Source organism: Callionymus lyra, chromosome 6 (genome assembly GCF_982586985.1).
Source record: "Callionymus lyra chromosome 6, fCalLyr1.hap1.1, whole genome shotgun sequence".
Lineage (NCBI taxonomy): Eukaryota > Metazoa > Chordata > Actinopteri > Syngnathiformes > Callionymidae > Callionymus > Callionymus lyra.
Window position 1 is genome coordinate 1,994,690 of NC_141823.1, and position 19,476 is coordinate 2,014,165.

Sequence of the window (19,476 nt, forward strand, 5' to 3'; positions counted from 1 at the left end):
GAATCAGGAGTTAAAGCAGCTTTTATGGAGTCAGAGTCCAGTGTGTGCAGAGGTGAGTCTGCGGGTCATTTACCTGTTGCAGGTAAATCATTAAGTCATGACAAGCATGACCTCTGCTATGACTCGCAACATCTGACTCGAGTCATGAAGTCAGTGACTCACACATGACTCGAGTCATGAAGTCAGTGACTCACACATGACTCGAGTCATGAAGTCAGTGACTCACACATGTGACTCGAGTCATGAAGTCAGTGACTCACACATGTGACTCGAGTCATGAAGTCAGTGACTCACACATGTGACTCGAGTCATGAAGTCAGTGACTCACAACATCTGACTCGAGTCATGAAGTCAGTGACTCACACATGACTCGAGTCATGAAGTCAGTGACTCACAACATCTGACTCGAGTCATGAAGTCAGTGACTCACACATGTGACTCGAGTCATTAAGTCAGTGACTCACACATGTGACTCGAGTCATGAAGTCAGTGACTCACACATGTGACTCGAGTCATGAAGTCAGTGACTCACAACATCTGACTCGAGTCATGAAGTCAGTGACTCACACATGACTCGAGTCATGAAGTCAGTGACTCACAACATCTGACTCGAGTCATGAAGTCAGTGACTCACAACATCTGACCCGAGTCATGAAGTCAGTGACTCACAACATGACTCGAGTCATGAAGTCAGTGACTCACAACATCTGACTCGAGTCATGAAGTCAGTGATTCACACTTGTGACTCGAGTCATTAAGTCAGTGACTCACAACATCTGACTCGAGTCATGAAGTCAGTGATTCACACTTGTGACTCGAGTCATTAAGTCAGTGACTCACAACATCTGACTCGATTCATGAAGTCAGTGACTCACAACATCTGACTCGAGTCATTAAGTCAGTGACTCACACATGACTCGAGTCATGAAGTCAGTGACTCACAACATCTGACTCGAGTCATGAAGTCAGTGACTCACAACATCTGACTCGAGTCATGAAGTCAGTGACTCACACTTGACTCGAGTCATGAAGTCAGTGACTCACACTTGACTCGAGTCATGAAGTCAGTGACTCACAACATCTGACTCGAGTCATGAAGTCAGTGACTCACACATGTGACTCGAGTCATGAAGTCAGTGACTCACACATGACTCGAGTCATGAAGTCAGTGACTCACACTTGACTCGAGTCATGAAGCCAGTGACTCACACATCTGACTCGAGTCATGAAGCCAGTGACTCACACATGTGACTCGAGTCATGAAGTCAGTGACTCACACATGTGACTCGAGTCATGAAGCCAGTGACTCACAACATCTGACTCGAGTCATGAAGTCAGTGACTCACACTTGACTCGAGTCATGAAGTCAGTGACTCACACATGTGACTTGAGTCATGAAGTCAGTGACTCACACATGTGACTCGAGTCATGAAGTCAGTGACTCACACATCTGACTCGAGTCATGAAGCCAGTGACTCACACATGTGACTCGAGTCATGAAGTCAGTGACTCACACATGTGACTCGAGTCATGAAGTCAGTGACTCACACATGTGACTTGAGTCATGAAGTCAGTGACTCACACATGTGACTCGAGTCATGAAGTCAGTGACTCACACATGTGACTCGAGTCATGAAGTCAGTGACTCACACATGTGACTCGAGTCATGAAGTCAGTGACTCACACATGACTCGAGTCATGAAGTCAGTGACTCACAACATCTGACTCGAGTCATGAAGTCAGTGATTCACACTTGTGACTCGAGTCATTAAGTCAGTGGCTCACAACATCTGACTCGAGTCATGAAGTCAGTGATTCACACTTGTGACTCGAGTCATTAAGTCAGTGACTCACAACATCTGACTCGATTCATGAAGTCAGTGACTCACAACATCTGACTCGAGTCATTAAGTCAGTGACTCACACATGACTCGAGTCATGAAGTCAGTGACTCACAACATCTGACTCGAGTCATGAAGTCAGTGACTCACAACATCTGACTCGAGTCATGAAGTCAGTGACTCACACTTGACTCGAGTCATGAAGTCAGTGACTCACACTTGACTCGAGTCATGAAGTCAGTGACTCACAACATCTGACTCGAGTCATGAAGTCAGTGACTCACAACATCTGACTCGAGTCATGAAGTCAGTGACTCACACATGTGACTCGAGTCATGAAGTCAGTGACTCACACATGACTCGAGTCATGAAGTCAGTGACTCACACTTGACTCGAGTCATGAAGCCAGTGACTCACACATGTGACTCGAGTCATGAAGTCAGTGACTCACACATGTGACTCGAGTCATGAAGTCAGTGACTCACACATGTGACTCGAGTCATGAAGCCAGTGACTCACACATGTGACTCGAGTCATGAAGTCAGTGACTCACACATCTGACTCGAGTCATGAAGCCAGTGACTCACACATGTGACTCGAGTCATGAAGTCAGTGACTCACACATGTGACTCGAGTCATGAAGCCAGTGACTCACACATCTGACTCGAGTCATGAAGCCAGTGACTCACACATGTGACTCGAGTCATGAAGTCAGTGACTCACAACATCTGACTCGAGTCATGAAGTCAGTGACTCACACTTGACTCGAGTCATGAAGTCAGTGACTCACACATGTGACTTGAGTCATGAAGTCAGTGACTCACACATGTGACTCGAGTCATGAAGTCAGTGACTCACACATGTGACTCGAGTCATGAAGTCAGTGACTCACACATGTGACTTGAGTCATGAAGTCAGTGACTCACACATGTGACTCGAGTCATGAAGTCAGTGACTCACACATGTGACTCGAGTCATGAAGTCAGTGACTCACACATGTGACTCGAGTCATGAAGTCAGTGACTCACACATGTGACTCGAGTCATGAAGTTAGTGACTCACACATGTGACTCGAGTCATGAAGTCAGTGACTCACACATGTGACTCGAGTCATGAAGTCAGTGACTCACACATGACTCGAGTCATGAAGTCAGTGACTCACACATGTGATTCGAGTCATGAAGTCAGTGACTCACACATGTGACTCGAGTCATGAAGTCAGTGACTCACACATGTGACTCGAGTCATGAAGTCAGTGACTCACACATGACTCGAGTCATGAAGTCAGTGACTCACACATGTGACTCGAGTCATGAAGGCAGTGACTCACACATGTGATTCGAGTCATGAAGTCAGTGACTCACACATGTGACTCGAGTCATGAAGTCAGTGACTCACACATGACTCGAGTCATGAAGTCAGTGACTCACACTTGACTCGATTCATGAAGTCAGTGACTCACACTTGACTCGATTCATGAAGTCAGTGACTCACACATGTGACTCGAGTCATGAAGTCAGTGACTCACACTTGACTCGAGTCATGAAGTCAGTGACTCACACATGTGACTCGAGTCATGAAGTCAGTGACTCACACTTGACTCGAGTCATGAAGTCAGTGACTCACACATGTGACTCGAGTCATGAAGTCAGTGACTCACACTTGACTCGATTCATGAAGTCAGTGACTCACACATGTGACTCGAGTCATGAAGTCAGTGACTCACACTTGACTCGATTCATGAAGTCAGTGATGGTGGGTCCTCATCAACCACAGCGATTAGACGGTCTACAGGAGTGATGTCAACAGTCTAACATGTATAACTACGTTGACATGTATAACTAAGTTGACATGTATAACTATGTTGACATGTATAACTAAGTTGACATGTATAACTACGTTGACATGTATAACTAAGTTGACATGTATAACTATGTTGACATGTATAACTAAGTTGACATGTATAACTACGTTGACATGTATAACTAAGTTGACATGTATAACTACGTTGACATGTACTGTATAACTATGTTGACATGTATAACTACGTTGACATGTATAACTAAGTTGACATGTATAACTACGTTGACATGTATAACTATGTTGACATGTATAACTAAGTTGACATGTATAACTACGTTGACATGTATAACTAAGTTGACATGTATAACTACGTTGACATGTATAACTAAGTTGACATGTATAACTATGTTGACATGTATAACTAAGTTGACATGTATAACTACGTTGACATGTATAACTAAGTTGACATGTATAACTATGTTGACATGTATAACTAAGTTGACATGTATAACTACGTTGACATGTATAACTAAGTTGACATGTATAACTACGTTGACATGTACTGTATAACTATGTTGACATGTATAACTACGTTGACATGTATAACTAAGTTGACATGTATAACTACGTTGACATGTATAACTATGTTGACATGTATAACTAAGTTGACATGTATAACTACGTTGACATGTATAACTAAGTTGACATGTATAACTACGTTGACATGTATAACTAAGTTGACATGTATAACTATGTTGACATGTATAACTAAGTTGACATGTATAACTACGTTGACATGTATAACTAAGTTGACATGTATAACTATGTTGACATGTATAACTAAGTTGACATGTATAACTACGTTGACATGTATAACTAAGTTGACATGTATAACTACGTTGACATGTACTGTATAACTATGTTGACATGTATAACTACGTTGACATGTATAACTAAGTTGACATGTATAACTACGTTGACATGTATAACTATGTTGACATGTATAACTAAGTTGACATGTATAACTACGTTGACATGTATAACTAAGTTGACATGTATAACTACGTTGACATGTATAACTAAGTTGACATGTATAACTATGTTGACATGTATAACTAAGTTGACATGTATAACTACGTTGACATGTATAACTAAGTTGACATGTATAACTATGTTGACATGTATAACTAAGTTGACATGTATAACTACGTTGACATGTATAACTAAGTTGACATGTATAACTACGTTGACATGTACTGTATAACTATGTTGACATGTATAACTACGTTGACATGTATAACTAAGTTGACATGTATAACTACGTTGACATGTATAACTATGTTGACATGTATAACTAAGTTGACATGTATAACTACGTTGACATGTATAACTAAGTTGACATGTATAACTACGTTGACATGTATAACTAAGTTGACATGTATAACTACGTTGACATGTATAACTATGTTGACATGTATAACTACGTTGACATGTACTGTATAACTATGTTGACATGTATAACTACGTTGACATGTATAACTACGTTGACATGTATAACTAAGTTGACATGTATAACTACGTTGACATGTATAACTATGTTGACATGTATAACTAAGTTGACATGTACTGTATAACTATGTTGACATGTATAACTACGTTGACATGTATAACTACGTTGACATGTACTGTATAACTATGTTGACATGTATAACTACGTTGACATGTATAACTACGTTGACATGTATAACTAAGTTGACATGTATAACTACGTTGACATGTATAACTATGTTGACATGTATAACTACGTTGACATGTACTGTATAACTATGTTGACATGTGTAACTACGTTGACATGTATAACTACGTTGACATGTATAAATAAGTTGACATGTATAACTACGTTGACATGTATAACTATGTTGACATGTATATCTATGTTGACATGTATAACTACGTTGACATGTATAACTACGTTGACATGTATATCTACGTTGACATGTATAACTACGTTGACATGTATAACTATGTTGACATGTATATCTACGTTGACATGTATAACTACGTTGACATGTATAACTAAGTTGACATGTATAACTATGTTGACATGTATAACTAAGTTGACATGTATAACTAAGTTGACATGTATAACTATGTTGACATGTATAACTAAGTTGACATGTATAACTATGTTGACATGTATAACTAAGTTGACATGTATAACTAAGTTGACATGTATAACTATGTTGACATGTATAACTAAGTTGACATGTATAACTACGTTGACATGTATAACTAAGTTGACATGTATAACTATGTTGACATGTATAACTAAGTTGACATGTATAACTACGTTGACATGTATAACTAAGTTGACATGTATAACTACGTTGACATGTACTGTATAACTATGTTGACATGTATAACTACGTTGACATGTATAACTAAGTTGACATGTATAACTACGTTGACATGTATAACTGTGTTGACATGTATAACTAAGTTGACATGTATAACTACGTTGACATGTATAACTAAGTTGACATGTATAACTACGTTGACATGTTTAACTAAGTTGACATGTATAACTACGTTGACATGTATAACTATGTTGACATGTATAACTACGTTGACATGTACTGTATAACTATGTTGACATGTATAACTACGTTGACATGTATAACTACGTTGACATGTATAACTAAGTTGACATGTATAACTACGTTGACATGTATAACTATGTTGACATGTATAACTACGTTGACATGTACTGTATAACTATGTTGACATGTATAACTACGTTGACATGTATAACTACGTTGACATGTATAACTAAGTTGACATGTACTGTATAACTATGTTGACATGTATAACTACGTTGACATGTATAACTACGTTGACATGTACTGTATAACTATGTTGACATGTATAACTACGTTGACATGTATAACTACGTTGACATGTATAACTAAGTTGACATGTATAACTACGTTGACATGTATAACTATGTTGACATGTATAACTACGTTGACATGTACTGTATAACTATGTTGACATGTGTAACTACGTTGACATGTATAACTACGTTGACATGTATAAATAAGTTGACATGTATAACTACGTTGACATGTATAACTATGTTGACATGTATATCTATGTTGACATGTATAACTACGTTGACATGTATAACTACGTTGACATGTATATCTACGTTGACATGTATAACCACGTTGACATGTATAACTATGTTGACATGTATAACTATGTTGACATGTATATCTATGTTGACATGTATAACTATGTTGACATGTATATCTATGTTGACATGTATAACTATGTTGACATGTATAACTATGTTGACATGTATAACTACGTTGACATGTATAACTATGTTGACATGTATATCTATGTTGACATGTATAACTACGTTGACATGTACTGTATAACTATGTTGACATGTATAACTACGTTGACATGTATAACTATGTTGACATGTATATCTATGTTGACATGTATAACTACGTTGACATGTATAACTACGTTGACATGTATATCTACGTTGACATGTATAACTACGCTGACATGTATAACTATGTTGACATGTATAACTATGTTGACATGTATATCTATGTTGACATGTATAACTATGTTGACATGTATATCTATGTTGACATGTATAACTATGTTGACATGTATAACTATGTTGACATGTATAACTATGTTGACATGTATAACTATGTTGACATCTATAACTACGTTGACATGTATAACTACGTTGACATGTATAACTACGTATTTTAGTCAGTTCGAGTGACCTTGCTGAGAAGCACTTCCTCGTTGGCCATCCGAGGACTCTGGCTCAGCACGATGAAGCCGTAGGGGTGGTGACTTTGGTCAGATGAGGCAGGGAGAGCGCCGCCCTGCTGGCCAGGTCCAGGCGGTGCAGGGTGTCTCTGTGGTCGCAGGTGACCCCTTTCTGCAGGATGGGTCTCCTCTGGGGTTCAGGGTCAGACGCGGGATGGTGAACTGTGGGATGCTGTCGGGGGTCAGGATGTTGGGGTAGATGCTGTCCCTGCTGCCCTCTGGGGTCAGAGGAGGCCTTAAGGTGCTGGTCCCTCGCAGGACTGGGTAGTTTCCACTAGACTCCACTTTAGCTCGGAGTGAATAGATTACTAAACCAAACACCAGCTCATAGTGACGTCACTTTTGTCAACTTGACCTTTGATCTTTTTCTCTCACTCGTCTTGATTCACTTTGGTTTGTTTCGGAGACGACTTGTCATTTTGAAAAGAAGTTAAAAAACATGACTTTTATGCTGTTTTATGACTTTAAAGTATGTTAATGTGATGGTAATGTTTTTAAAAGTGCCAGGTTTTGAGAAAATGAACTGATGAAAGTGAAAAAGTGAATTGAATGAAGCAATAATTATGTTTTTATTGCATTAAAATAGTGTCAATCATGTGAGTTCACACACGTTGTTGCTTCACATCTGATAAAGCCAACAGGAAGTAGACGTAGAACATCCTGTTATCGTCTGGTTCCACCAATCGTAGGCGAGAAGCTGCTGATGGTGAAGAGATTGAAATCATGAAGTCGCTGCAGAGGCGACTCTCACTCACAGACGAAGACAGAAGAATATTTTTACATTTTATATTTTAACTATTCAATATTTGTTATATTTTATATTTTTATTTTTCAATATTTGTTATATTTTATATTTTAATTATTCAATATTTGTTATATTTTATTTTAATTATTACACAAGAAGAAAAAACACACGAGAAGAAAAACACACTACGGATTAACATCAGGATATTTAAAGTAAGAGTTCATCCTGACACCAGTTGGGATGAAGGACCTTCTATAACGCTCCGTCCTACACTGGGGTGCCGGAGCCTGCCACTGAAGGACCTGCTCCTCCACGGTCAGGTGCAGTGGGTGGAGAGTGTTGTCCCTGATGGAGGATGGTCTGGAAAGTGTCCTCCTCTCTCCCACCTCCTCCACCGAGTCCAGCGAGCGGCCCAGGACAGAGCCGGCCCTCGTGAACAGCCTGTTCAGTCTCTTCCTGTCCCGGTCCGTGCTGCCTGCTCCCCAGCAGACCACAGCGTAGTGGATAGCAGAGGCTACCACTGAGTCATAGAAGGTCCTTAATAGTGGTCTGCACACTCCGAAGGACCTCAGTCTCCCCAGGAGGTGGAGGCGACTTCGGCCCTTCTTATACACGGCGTTGATATGTGTGGACCAGTTCAGTTTATTGTTGAGGTGAACACCCTGGATGCTAACCGGTTGATGTGGTGGGGGCTTCTCCCTTGTCTTACCGGTGTTTAAGCAAAGGTAGTTGCTCTCACACCAGTCAACAAAGTCCTTGATGACTGACCTGTACTCCAGCTCGCCCCCCCCAGACACGCAGCCCACAATGGCCGAGTCGTCAGAAAACTTCTGGAGGTGACAGCTGCTGGAGTCATAGGTAAAGGTGACAGCACTGTCCCTTGAGGCACCCCGGTGCTGCAGATGGTCACCTCAGACCTGCAGTCCTGCAGCCTCACATACTGCGGCCTGTTGGTGAGGTAGTCCATCGTCCATGCTGCCAGCTGTGTCCCAACTCCTGCGTCCTCCATCTTCTTCCTTAGCAGCGCCGGCTAGATGGTGTTGAAAGCACTTGAGAAGTCAAAAAACATGACTCTCACAGTGCTACCGGCGGCTTCCAGATGAGTCAGTGCCTGGTGCTGCAGGTAGACGCCGGCGTCATCCACCCCCATCTTTGGCCTGTAGGCGAACTGCAGCGGATCCAACGCAGAGCTCACCGTCGTGCGTAGATGGCGGAGTACCAGCCTCTCCAAGGTTTTCATCAGATGGGAGGTCAGGGTGACTGGTCTGAAGTGGCTTGGTTCCTTCGCTTGCACCGCCTTGGGAACCGGAACCACACAGGAGGTCTTCCACTGGACCGGGACCTTCTCCAGTTTGAGGCTCAGGTTGAAGATGTGTGTGACCAGCTCACAAAGTTGATCAGCACAGTCCCTGAGCAGTCTGGGCTGAGTCCATCTGGTCCAGCAGCTTTCCTGATCTTCAGTCGCCTTAATTCTCTCCTCACCTGTTCAGATGTAACAGAGAGAGGTGGCTGTGGGGGGTTGGGCAGCTGAGGCAGTAGGGCGTGTTGGGGGGGAGAAAGGTGGCTTGGAGGTGAGAACAGTTGGGGGGAGGGGGCTGAAGCAGAGGAAAAGCAGGAGGGGGGCCCTGATCAAACCGGTTGAAATACTGGTTAAGTTCAGTGGCCCATCTTTGGTCTCCCCCTGCTGTGGCTCTGGCTCCACTCTGGCCATGACCAGAGATGTTCTTCAGGCCTTTCCACACATCCCTTGTGTTGCCCTGCGCCAGTTGCTCCTCCAGTTTCCTATTGTACTCCTCCTTGGCCATCCAGATCGCCTTCTTGAGCTCTCGCTGGACCTCTTTAAGTTCCTCTCTGCTCCCCGAAGCAAACACCTTCTTCTTCTTGTTCAGCAGAACTTGAAGTTGAGGGGTCACCCATGGCTTGGTGTTGGTAAAGCACCGCACCTTGCGGGTTGGCGCGACGTTGCCCTCACAGAACTTATATAGATAGATATAGATATAGATATAATCCGTGGAATGGTCATTGAAGGTGTCGATGTCATCACCACGAGAGAACACGCTCCAGTCTGTAGACTCAAAGCAGTCTCTCAGCCTCTCCTTGGCTTCATCATTCCACATCTTAACAGTTCTTTTCTGTGCAGGCTGTCTCCTCACCATGGGATTGTATTCAGGTCGCAGACGTATTAGGTTGTGATCAGAGCGGCCGAGGGGGGGTAGGGGGGTGGAGGTGTAGGCACCTTTTGCATTTGCATACAAAAGGTCCAGAGTCTTGTCCTCCCGGGTGTGGCACTTCACGTATTGTGTGAAGGTGGGAAGAATGGAGGAGAGTGAGGCATGGTTAAAATCCCCGTTTATGAGCAGGAGAGAGTTCGGGTGTTTGAGCTGCAGGTCCGACACTGAGGCGCTCAGAGGGAGGAATGTAAACAGTGAACACAATCACATGTGAGAACTCCCTCGGGATGTAATACAGGCGGATGCCCACCGCAACAAACTCTATGTCCTTTTGCACACCTTTTCTTTAATGGAGACATGTGCGGGATCACTCCATCTCTCATTAATAAACACAGCCACTCCTCCTCCTCTGCTCTTTCCGTCCATGTCCCGGTCTGCAATTTATTTATTCAATTTTGTTATATTTTAATTATTCGATATTTGTTATATTTTAATTTCAATTATTCAATAATTGTTATATTTTAAGTATTCAATATTTGTTATATTTTAATTTCAATTATTCAATCTTAGTTATATTTTAATCATTCATTATTTGTTATATTTTAATTATTCAATTTTTGTTATATGTTATTTTAATTATTCAATATTTTTTAAATTTTAATTTATTCATTCAATTTTTTTATATTTTAATTATTCGATATTAGTTATATTTTAATTTCAATTTTTCAGTATTTTTTATATTTTAATTTCAATTATTCAATATTTTCTACATTTTAATTGTAATTATTCAATAATTGTTATATTTTAAGTATTCAATATTTTTTATATTTTAATTTTAATTAATCAATATTTGTGATACTTTAATTTCAATTATTCAATCTTAGTTATATTTTAATCATTCATTATTTGTTATATTTTAATTATTCAATTTTTGTTATATTTCAATTTCAATTATTATTTAAAAAAAATAATTCGTAGCATTTTAAATTCCATATAAAAAATACTTTTAAATCCATCATAACAGCCACCAGACAAAAGCAAGCGAGCACAGAGTCACTGGATCATAAACGATCAGGTGACGTCATCACTGCTGCATCACTTTAGATACTTTCATGACAAAGTATCAACTTTTCTTAACGTGTGGAGTTGAAAGAAGTTCAAGCTCATGAGTCATCAGTAGATTCTGAGGTGAAAGGATTGAAACAGAAACGATAGCTGGAGACGTAGATCACAGAGTTTCAACAAAAGACTCTTCATCAACTTCTTCATGCGTTCGTTCTTCATTCCTTTGACTGTTTCTCCTTGTTTTGATCCCATAATATGAAGCTGTTTTCAAACTTGAGCTTTTCTTGATTCACTTTGGTTTGTTTCGGAGACGACTTGTCATTTTGAAAATAAGTTAAAAAACAGGACTTTTATGCTGTTTTATGACTTTAAAGTATGTTAATGTGATGGTAATGTTTTTAAAAGTGACAGGTTTTGAGAAAATGAACTGATGAAAGTGAAAAAGTGAAATGAATGAAGCAATAATTATGTTTTTATTGCATTAAAATAGTGTCAATCATGTGAGTTCACACACGTTGTTGCTTCACATCTGATAAAGCCAACAGGAAGTAGACGTAGAACATCCTGTTATCGTCTGGTTCCACCAATCGTAGGCGAGAAGCTGCTGATGGTGAAGAGATTGACATCATGAAGTCGCTGCAGAGTCGCCTCTCGCTCACAGACGCAGACATGGCTGCACTGATGCTGCTGCTGGTGACCTTCTTCTCCAACAACATCCTCGCTGAGATCCTCCAGATGGAAGGATACGATCATCGCTTCTTCCTGAACAAAACAGCTCATGACGTCTGCTTGATCTCCAGATGGATCGGTGAGGAGAAGGAACTTCTGTGGAACTCTTCACAGCATCATGACTCCAGGCTGCAGAGAGAAGCTTCTTATAGAATAAACCCTCTGAAGGTCTCACACTCGGGTCAGTACCAGGAACAATGCTGGACCCAGAACCACGTGACGCACGAGAAGAACTCCACTCTCCTGGTTTGTGACGCACGAAAGATGAGACGTCAGAACTTGTTCCCTTATGCTGGAAAGACACTGGAGCTGAACTGTGACGGTGTGGGACCAAACCAGAGGGTCCAGTGGGCTTTACGTGATTATAAGCGCAGAACAAGAAATGATGAATTAACTTTAATTGATGATGAAACATCTTCAAAGTACAAACTACAGCAAGAGAAGAACAAAACTTCTCTTTTGGTAACGTTTGGTGTAAATTATGGTTGGTTATTTTATTACTGTCTGCAGAAGAACCATCAGAGCTGTGAAGGACTGGGAGAGTTTTATGTTGATATACAATTTAATCACATTCTCAGGTCAGTGGGAGAGAGTCTGGAGCTGAACTGCTCTGACGTCACTGGAAACAAACCACACGTGTGGTGGATTAGATCAGTGATGAAGGTGAAGAGATTAACAACTACACTCTGATGTTTCCATCACTGACCTTGAAACACACAGGTAGATACGCCTGTGCTCGCAGTGGTCAGTTTGATAGATACTACCTGTATGTGTGTCCTGAGTCTGAGCCGCCTGCTCAGGTGTTCTTCACTGGAGGAGAGAAGGTGACTCTACGATGTGACTGGAAACAGCCTGAAGACATTCACTGGTTCATGAAGACAAACAGAACTGAAGGAAGAACATCACAAGTATATGAAGGACAAGAAGACGGAATCTTTCTCTCCCACACGAGGCTGGTGATCACGAACATCTCTCTGGAACACAGAGGAGAGTTCTGGTGTGTGGTTGAGAAAGACGGACTTTGTGTGTTCACATCTAAGACCCTTGTAGTGTTCACATCTAAGACCCTTGTAGTGTTCACATCTAAGACCCTTGTAATGTTCGGAGAGCCAGAGGTTGATCACCATCTAGTGCGGTCTGTGATGCTCAGTGCCGTGATCTTCATGATGTGTGTTGTTGTTGTTGTTGTTGTTGTTGTTGTGGTCCAGAGGAGCAGAGAGCAGCTCCCAGCACCTGTGGAGGAAGTGCAGATGTTGGAAGTGTCTCCAGCAGATGTTCAGCCAGAGACTCTCTGAGCGTCAACATGATCCACGAGTGTTTGGATGAATCTTTCTTTGTAATCATTGTGACTCTTGTTTCCTCTTCAGTGTCAATAAAGTTTAACCTTTGACCTCCGATTAAAGCCTCCAGTTTTCTTTGTGTAGCGATGAAGTCGATGAGTTTACGTCACATATTATCTGGTCTGGTTCTGTTTCTCAATCATCTCGCTCTTCTTTTTTCAAACATTTTCTCCAGAAAACAAGGTCAAAATTCTCCTTTTTCATCTCCTTCCATCTCATCACCGACTGGACTTGACAAGAACACAGTGTTTCTAAATGTCTCCCGTCTTTCTGAGCAGAAAATATTTCTACACTTGTTCAGTTGTTGTCCTTTTATTTTGAAAACCTTAAACAGACGTTGAACTCGTTTATTTCCGCGCGAGAGTCGAACGGCAGAAAAGTTTACGTTTACGAGCAGAAACTCTTGTTCACATGAGAGACGAAGATGTTCCAGAGAATCCAGTGTCGACGCTTGAAAACAAAGTGTTTCTTTAGTGTGTGTTTGTAACATCTTTACCTTTTTCGACAATGTTTTTATTCTCTTCAAAAGTTCTGCGTTAAATCGCTGGCAAATAAAAACACTTCAGTGACGGAAGTAAATCAATGCCATCAGAATATTGAATGAATTTAAATTATTCAGTATTTGATATATTTTAATTTCAATTATTCAATATTTTGTTATCTTTAAAAGTGTCAGCGATGAACCTCAGAGCTGATCTATGAGAGCGTAGTTATACATGTCAACGTAGTTATACATGTCAACATAGTTATACATGTCAACATAGTTATACATGTCAACGTAGTTATACATGTCAACATAGTTATACATGTCAACTTAGTTATACATGTCAACGTAGTTATACATGTCAACGTAGTTATACATGTCAACATAGTTATACATGTCAACATAGTTATACATGTCAACATAGTTATACATGTCAACATAGTTATACATGTCAACATAGTTATACATGTCAACATAGATATACATGTCAACATAGTTATACATGTCAACATAGTTATACATGTCAACATAGATATACATGTCAACATAGTTATACATGTCAACATAGTTATACATGTCAACTTAGTTATACATGTCAACATAGTTATACATGTCAACGTAGTTATACATGTCAACATAGTTATACATGTCAACATAGTTATACATGTCAACATAGTTATACATGTCAACATAGTTATACATGTCAACATAGTTATACATGTCAACATAGTTATACATGTCAACATAGTTATACATGTCAACATAGTTATACATGTCAACATAGTTATACATGTCAACGTAGTTATACATGTCAACATAGTTATACATGTCAACATAGTTATACATGTCAACATAGTTATACATGTCAACATAGTTATACATGTCAACATAGTTATACATGTCAACATAGTTACACATGTCAACGTAGTTATACATGTCAACATAGTTATACATGTCAACATAGTTATACATGTCAACATAGTTATACATGTCAACATAGTTATACATGTCAACATAGTTATACATGTCAACATAGTTATACATGTCAACGTAGTTATACATGTCAACATAGTTATACATGTCAACATAGTTATACATGTCAACATAGTTATACATGTCAACATAGTTATACATGTCAACATAGTTATACATGTCAACATAGTTACACATGTCAACGTAGTTATACATGTCAACATAGTTATACATGTCAACATAGTTATACATGTCAACGTAGTTATACATGTCAACATAGTTATACATGTCAACATAGTTATACATGTCAACGTAGTTATACATGTCAACATAGTTATACATGTCAACATAGTTATACATGTCAACGTAGTTATACATGTCAACATAGTTATACATGTCAACTTAGTTATACATGTCAACATAGTTATACATGTCAACATAGTTATACATGTCAACGTAGTTATACATGTCAACATAGATATACATGTCAACATAGTTATACATGTCAACATAGTTATACATGTCAACATAGTTATACATGTCAACTTAGTTATACATGTCAACATAGTTATACATGTCAACATAGTTATACATGTCAACGTAGTTATACATGTCAACGTAGTTATACATGTCAACGTAGTTATACATGTCAACGTAGTTATACATGTCAACATAGTTATACATGTCAACATAGTTATACATGTCAACATAGTTATACATGTCAACATAGTTATACATGTCAACATAGTTATACATGTCAACATAGTTATACATGTCAACATAGTTATACATGTCAACATAGTTATACATGTCAACATAGTTATACATGTCAACATAGATATACATGTCAACATAGTTATACATGTCAACATAGTTATACATGTCAACATAGATATACATGTCAACATAGTTATACATGTCAACATAGTTATACATGTCAACTTAGTTATACATGTCAACATAGTTATACATGTCAACGTAGTTATACATGTCAACATAGTTATACATGTCAACATAGTTATACATGTCAACATAGTTATACATGTCAACATAGTTATACATGTCAACATAGTTATACATGTCAACATAGTTATACATGTCAACATAGTTATACATGTCAACATAGTTATACATGTCAACGTAGTTATACATGTCAACATAGTTATACATGTCAACATAGTTATACATGTCAACATAGTTATACATGTCAACATAGTTACACATGTCAACATAGTTACACATGTCAACGTAGTTATACATGTCAACATAGTTATACATGTCAACATAGTTATACATGTCAACATAGTTATACATGTCAACATAGTTATACATGTCAACATAGTTATACATGTCAACGTAGTTATACATGTCAACATAGTTATACATGTCAACATAGTTATACATGTCAACATAGTTATACATGTCAACATAGTTATACATGTCAACATAGTTACACATGTCAACGTAGTTATACATGTCAACATAGTTATACATGTCAACATAGTTATACATGTCAACGTAGTTATACATGTCAACATAGTTATACATGTCAACATAGTTATACATGTCAACGTAGTTATACATGTCAACATAGTTATACATGTCAACATAGTTATACATGTCAACGTAGTTATACATGTCAACATAGTTATACATGTCAACTTAGTTATACATGTCAACATAGTTATACATGTCAACATAGTTATACATGTCAACGTAGTTATACATGTCAACATAGATATACATGTCAACATAGTTATACATGTCAACATAGTTATACATGTCAACATAGTTATACATGTCAACTTAGTTATACATGTCAACATAGTTATACATGTCAACATAGTTATACATGTCAACGTAGTTATACATGTCAACGTAGTTATACATGTCAACGTAGTTATACATGTCAACGTAGTTATACATGTCAACATAGTTATACATGTCAACATAGTTATACATGTCAACATAGTTATACATGTCAACGTAGTTATACATGTCAACATAGTTATACATGTCAACATAGTTATACATGTCAACATAGTTATACATGTCAACATAGTTATACATGTCAACATAGTTATACATGTCAACATAGATATACATGTCAACATAGTTATACATGTCAACATAGTTATACATGTCAACTTAGTTATACATGTCAACATAGTTATACATGTCAACGTAGTTATACATGTCAACATAGTTATACATGTCAACATAGTTATACATGTCAACATAGTTATACATGTCAACATAGTTATACATGTCAACATAGTTATACATGTCAACATAGTTATACATGTCAACATAGTTATACATGTCAACATAGTTATACATGTCAACGTAGTTATACATGTCAACATAGTTATACATGTCAACATAGTTATACATGTCAACATAGTTATACATGTCAACATAGTTATACATGTCAACGTAGTTATACATGTCAACATAGTTATACATGTCAACATAGTTATACATGTCAACATAGTTATACATGTCAACATAGTTATACATGTCAACGTAGTTATACATGTCAACGTAGTTATACATGTCAACATAGTTATACATGTCAACATAGTTATACATGTCAACATAGCTATACATGTCAACATAGTTATACATGTCAACATAGTTATACATGTCAACATAGTTATACATGTCAACGTAGTTATACATGTCAACATAGTTATACATGTCAACATAGTTATACATGTCAACATAGTTATACATGTCAACATAGTTATACATGTCAACATAGCTATACATGTCAACGTAGTTATACATGTCAACATAGTTATACATGTCAACATAGTTATACATGTCAACATAGTTATACATGTCAACGTAGTTATACATGTCAACATAGTTATACATGTCAACATAGTTATACATGTCAACATAGTTATACATGTCAACGTAGTTATACATGTCAACATAGTTATACATGTCAACATAGTTATACATGTCAACATAGTTATACATGTCAACGTAGTTATACATGTCAACATAGTTATACATGTCAACATAGTTATACATGTCAACGTAGTTATACATGTCAACATAGTTATACATGTCAACGTAGTTATACATGTCAACATAGTTATACATGTCAACGTAGTTATACATGTCAACATAGTTATACATGTCAACATAGTTATACATGTCAACGTAGTTATACATGTCAACATAGTTATACATGTCAACATAGTTATACATGTCAACGTAGTTATACATGTCAACATAGTTATACATGTCAACATAGTTATACATGTCAACGTAGTTACACATGTCAACGTAGTTATACATGTCAACGTAGTTACACATGTCAACGTAGTTATACATGTCAACGTAGTTATACATGTCAACGTAGTTACACATGTCAACGAAGTTATACATGTCAACGTAGTTATACATGTCAACGTAGTTACACATGTCAACGTATTTACACATGTCAACGTAGTTACACATGTCAACGTAGTTATACATGTCAACGTAGTTACACATGTCAACGTAGTTATACATGTCAACGTAGTTATACATGTCAACGTAGTTACACATGTCAACGTAGTTATACATGTCAACGTAGTTACACATGTCAACGTAGTTATACATGTCAACATAGTTATACATGTCAACGTAGTTATACATGTCAACATAGTTATACATGTCAACGTAGTTACACATGTCAATGTAGTTATACATGTCAACGTAGTTACACATGTCAACGTAGTTATACATGTCAATGTAGTTATACATGTCAACGTAGTTACACATGTCAACGTAGTTACACATGTCAACATAGTTATACATGTCAACGTAGTTATACATGTCAACATAGTTATACATGTCAACGTAGTTATACATGTCAACGTAGTTATACATGTCAACGTAGTTACACATGTCAACGTAGTTATACATGCCAACATAGTTATACATGTCAACATAGTTATACATGTCAACGTAGTTATACATGTCAACATAGTTATAATATGTCAATGTAGTTATACATGCCAACATAGTTATACATGTCAACATAGTTATACATGTCAACGTAGTTATACATGTCAACATAGTTATACATGTCAACGTAGTTATACATGCCAACATAGTTATACATGTCAACATAGTTATACATGTCAACGTAGTTATACATGCCAACATAGTTATACATGTCAACATAGTTATACATGTCAACGTAGTTATACATGCCAACATAGTTATACATGTCAACATAGTTATACATGCCAACATAGTTATACATGTCAACATAGTTATACATGTCAACGTAGTTATACATGTCAACATAGTTACACATGTCAACATAGTTATACATGTCAACGTAGTTATACATGTCAACATAGATATACATGTCAACATAGTTATACATGTCAACATAGTTATACATGTCAACATAGTTATACATGTCAACTTAGTTATACATGTCAACATAGTTATACAT

The 19,476-nt window shown here is 37.9% G+C and overlaps 1 pseudogene; it reads right to left on the minus strand.

Annotated features, from left to right (window-relative positions):
• Positions 1–7,438: 7,438 nt before the first annotated feature.
• LOC148076178 (C2 calcium-dependent domain-containing protein 4A-like) lies at positions 7,439–7,834 on the minus strand (annotated as a pseudogene).
• Positions 7,835–19,476: the final 11,642 nt, after the last annotated feature.